Below are 5,595 nucleotides of genomic sequence, written 5' to 3' on the forward strand. Positions count from 1 at the left end.
CGACAGTTGGCTTGTCCGCATCGTCTTTCCGACGATGGAATTGACAAAGGCTAAGATATCAACGAATGTAGAGTTTGCCAATACAGCGGAATCAATGCTGTTTTCGGACAATCGTGGCGGAAATTTCTGTTAGATATCTATATCAGTGAAGAGTACTATAATAGTTCCTATCCTTCGTAATGAAAGTGATTGATAACTGGGTATATCTTGGTGGACGCTTTATTTCCGAATCGTTATAAGAATTTTAGTTGCATTTTTGCATTACTTGGTAAATAATATAACTTATAGGTAAATATCACAAAAAAGATTTAAATTTTTTTAGCCTTAAAAACAAAGGAATAAGATATAGGTTTTTTATATATATTTGAAATGTTGATTTTCTTTATTAAATTATTTAATAATCATTATTAATTAAAAATTTTTCTGTCTGCTATAACATTTATTATTTGTATTATTTTTTCAAGATATAAAATTGTGGTACATTGACAAAAAAATTAAGAGAGCAAAAAATGCGCTTTAAAATTAATTTGTAGCAAGTCATGCGAAAATAGTTAATTGTTGTTATTCATGATCTTTATATATTGGTTTCAAATCTTTAAGATTTTACACAGAATTTTCTGATATCATATAGCTACGCTGGCGAAGACAAACATCTCAGCATTTATAAGAGAATCAAGCAACATGCTGTTCCTCCAGTCAGCCAGTTATTGTTACGGTATCAAAGAGAAACATTTATTGGCGAGCAGTTACTTAGTTCATCTCGAGAAAGTCATCAGAGAGTTTTGACGATTAAATTAGTTTTTAAGAATTCTTCGAGAAAGAGTGTCACTTTCGCGGTGAATGAGAGAGAAAGAGACAAAGGGGGAGAGATCGAGCTAAACGGGAAGGGGGAGAGGACACGAGAGGAGAAGAGAGAGAGAGAGAGAGAGAATGAGTGAGTTGGTAGGGGAATTGTTACCCGAAGTTTAAACTTGGTTGTCGACTGCCGTTAACAAGGTTTGCCATGGGGCTGGTTCAGTAGTGTCTAGGTCTCGGGGTGTGCCACATCTCGCGCCCAGAGACGCTCGTCTTCGTCGTATTCGAAATCGGTAAACCGGTCGATCACGCGATTTCGTTATTTTTCCGCCCGAATATCGCGATACCGTCCCTGAACAAACGATTTCGCCGATAGCAACGGCAATCGTTTCTGTTGACCTGGTCAAGAGGGACTCTCAGAGTGTGGAAGGATTGAGATTATAGTGATCGCGAAAGACTTACAAAGGAAACAAGCGTGAGATTCTGTTCAGATGCTGTACCAGAATCCATCTACAAATCGTGTATCATGTAGGTATTTTATAAATATTTATTATTTATATACAAAAATATCTTATAAAAATATCTAAATTTGATCTAAAGATTTAATTTGAAAATTTTTGAATATTGTTAAAAGCATTAAAAGCACACACACACACATCGTGAGAATAGTGATTGACGAACGCAGACGCAAGTGAATAATCAAAGCAAAGAATCAATTCGAAATATTTTCTAATTTACATTTTTTTACATATTTTATTATAATATTTTATTATAATTTCTAATTTTATATTATTTTCTAATTATCCAACTTCCGCTATTTTAAAATAATTTATATTTGAAATATATATTCGCAATTTTTACATTGAAATAAACCATTTCTTGTTTATACTTTTGATATTATTATCAAAATTTCAATCCTTTATTATCAAAATTCAAATCCTTTCGATTTCGATATTTTGAATAAATTTGAGCTTTGTACATAATAGGGGTATAAAAATAAAATATTCTGCAATACATCGTATCGTAAACCCTTTTCGATCAAAGGATGAACCGGGTATCACGATACCGAAACAATGCACTCGTTTCGATAATAAAGGTCGGTTAGAAGAAGATTCTAAAGTTAGATGCAGGGGTAGAATTTGGGCGGAAGAGTCGTAGCCCAGCGCGGCCAGCGTGGTTAAAGCAACCCCGCGTTCGCTGATTATATCGATTTGAAGCCCACACCTAACGGAATTACGTCGAAAATTGCCTTAACCTCGCACAACCTTAAAGCCACACGGGAAGAGATTCGGCTTTTGCCGATTGAAGACACTTCGCGGTTTGCAAAATGATTAATTTATATATTATGATATTCTAAAAGAGCAGCACAAATTTCTCTTTTAATGCATAATAATTTATATTAAGAGACGAGAGAATTAAACATGTCAGGTTGAATGATTTGGTAATTATAAAGTAAATTATCAGCAATTCAATTCTTGGTCTTAATTAGCCGAGGGAAATAAGAAGCAATTTAAATGACAATCAACGCGTTATATATTTCACTTTTCTATTACATTTATGATCAAGTAACGCAAGTTGGCGTGTGCATTACAACGCTAGCGCATATGACATTTATCATAAGCAACGTGTCACGGACGTGATTAATTGCTTAACGTCAGCAAGTTGAACCACGTACAGACGATGGCTTAATTAATGAATAATTAATTATACGTATATTTAGGTAATTTTCCCGCGGTCAATTATTTTAACTTTCTATTCACTTTACTTTTCATGACGATCATCATTGCAACTAGTTAGTTTTCAATTAAACCGCATAGAATAAATCTAATATAAATCTTTTGCAGAATCGATGTGATATTGTAGATAGATAATTTTAAATAATTCATACTATGGTGATGCCATTCTAACAATAATAATTCGCGATAATCTTTTTCGTTGAGATAAATACACGTTGAAAATAATAATCGGTGCCGTCGGACACTTAAATGTTTAATCGCGACGAAATAATTGAGGCTTTATCGAGATGCAAATCGGTGCAAATTTTTGTACGAATCAACGGCTATCTGTTTGGTATTATTTATATTGCAAACTTTTTTTTTTATATATTTGCCGCGTTATTATGTCAACAACAACGAATGGTTGGTCAATTTATCGGTTTATCATGTTATTAATGTGGATAAATGACATATAATAATGATCGCATAATTAACATGCAATAATTATCATAATTGTATTATAAAAATTTTATATTAAAGTTTTATGTTATAGTTTGTGAGGGAATCTCTTTTAATGTATATATGTATTAATAATTTGTATATGATATTATAAGTGATAAATTTATGATGTTCTAAATTAAGTTTTTAGAAATAATAACTGTCTATACATTTCTCCTCTTTTGAATTAAAACTTCTACCATTATAGACACTTTTGCGGCTCGATTTTGGCATTTTGCCCTGAAAACTGGTAGTATGACATATTCAATAAGTTTCTCAAGGTTTTATACAAGAAGACTAATACTGGAATTGCTTCTTGATTTCAAATTTTATCGTAACATTTTCTCATGAAAACTATGAATTCCGTGCATCTCGAAATTCCCAAATTACTATTCTGAAATAATGAAAATATTGGTTCAATGGTTATGCTTTCGAACGATTTGAAGCTCAATTTCTTTGACAATTTTCGGTTATTCTGGCGAGTCCTCGGCGATATAAACCGTAGCCGGTGCTCGCACGCTAGCGTGATCCAATTTGTCGAAGAATGCGCTATCGCGGGTAACTGCGAGACGGTGCAAGAAGACGATGGAAAGGGTTAGATGGGGCCCGGGGGTAGGAGAAGGGGGTGGCAGAGGGACGACGGTGGCGATGAGGGACGCGAGATGCGGAGGGGGCAGGCAATTAATACGACGCGGAGGCATGCACGTCGGCAGGCAACGCCGAAGGCTCGCTTCATTAGGGCCCGAACGAAGGGTAGAAGGGTTGATTTTTACCTCGAAAATCTTCCTACCGTCGGCTCATTGGTTTCCAATTATCGAAATGCCGTCGCCTTAGGGCATTCTTGTCTTGCTCCCTTGTCTTCCATTTTCCCTTCTCAACGTTCGTTAAACCTTTATGATAATCGTTGCAAGAGTGCGGTTTCATTTATTGAACAAACACGCCACCGATACTTGCATGTGTATGCAACAGAGTCATTTTACCTCGAGTTTGTTTGACTGCATCGCTCAATTGCAATCGATTGTACAGAGGCAGAAGGTTGATGGGTACATTGATGAAATCTGTTGCAAAATGTTTAGATATTGAGACATAATTTAGAGCGATTGAACATTTTGGCGCATTACAAAAGAATATGCAATTTTCTTCAGATATTATTCTTCTTAATTTACTGATCCTCGATTATTAAAAGTGCTGCACAGCTTTTTCCATCTCTTCTTTTTTCTTTCATGTATTATCATCGATGAAATATAGCTACAATTTACTGGAAATATATGTTGGTCATAGATTCTGATTCACATTTATGAGCAGATTATTTTGATTTAAGTTTTCAATCAATTTCCGAAAGAATAATGAAAGGTGAATGCACTTTGAAATAGCAAATATTTGATGAAGCTCGTTTTAAGTTGCTCAGCTTTAGGAACTTTATGGAAATTAAATTTTATCGCGAAAATATCATGATATACACACACATATCATTTCATCAAATTAAATTTCATTATATTTACAAATATAGCTTTTGAAGCTCTATTGAATTACTTCTGCATTGGTGCAAGGAAAAGTAGATTCTTCCGTTTGATGGCTTTCGTTATCTATTCTGGTTTCTCTTTTCTGCCTTGTCAATTCCGCGAGTGTAGAAAACAGCGTCGGTTCAATGACATCTCGCGAGAATCGGGCATTCTGCAGGGTCTGCGTTATTAAAGCCGTTGTACGTTCGAAACGAGAGGGAACCGAAAGCAGCTAAATGCCACATCGAGCATGGATCCCGGCATAGAAGACTCTTGCAGAATTTTCAAAATTCAACGCAGCCGAGACGGGGGGAAGGAAGGGAGAGAGTCCTCTACGTATGGAAAAAGGAGTTGGGGGAACGGGTGGGACTAGTGAGCCTGGGAATAAAGTCTCGAGATCAGAGTTACTGACGGCTCTAGGAGCCAGTAGGAATCTCGGAATCCCCACGTCGAGCTTCCGCACCTGTTTTCCGGTGCATCGAAAAAGAGGCGGGCGTTCTTACGCGCGGCGACGGACCAGAGGTGAGGTAGCGCGAACGAGAAGAAGAAGAAGCGGCGTGGCGGAGAAGGTGGAAGAGAAGGTAGCCGCGAGGGTGTCGGGCGGAGGAAGATGAGGGAGAAGGAGGATGATGGAACAGGAGAAGGAGCGTGAGAAGCAAGAGGTAGAGGAGGAGGAACGGGAGGAGGACGACGACAACGACGAGGAGGATGACGAAGAAGAAGGACGAGGAGGAAAAGGAGAAGGAGGAGGAGGTAGAAGAGGACGAGAGGGATGGCCGGGGGTGACTAAGCGGGGATAGTCCAATCAGAGCCGAGTACGGGTGGGGCGGAACACTTGCACCCTCTCCCGCGCGTTACCTCCTGCGACCCTCCGCGGCCCTCCTGGTCCTCGGAATGCGCCGGAACCAGCGCTACCTCCGAGCAGGACCACCACCATCCCTATTCAACCCCCCTGCGACTCCTACTCCACCTTCACCTCCTCCCACGTAACCCTAGCCTTCTCCGGAACCCCCGCGGCTCCTCCTGGCGGCTGCCCAAGACAAGTGCCCGCGAGAGATTCTCACGGCATGAGCGGGGATCGTTAC

General features: G+C 38.5%; 1 protein-coding gene across 4 annotated transcripts in view; it reads left to right on the forward strand.

The window, feature by feature from the left end:
* The window catches only part of LOC145962052 (uncharacterized), a 282,741-nt gene that overhangs the window by 110,414 nt on the left and 166,732 nt on the right, over positions 1–5,595 (forward strand). The window lies entirely within an intron of this gene.

The sequence above is a fragment of the Camponotus vicinus genome, unplaced genomic scaffold (genome assembly GCF_025532165.1).
Source record: "Camponotus vicinus isolate PSW18456_S1 unplaced genomic scaffold, iyCamVici1.0 SCAF_11, whole genome shotgun sequence".
NCBI lineage: Eukaryota > Metazoa > Arthropoda > Insecta > Hymenoptera > Formicidae > Camponotus > Camponotus vicinus.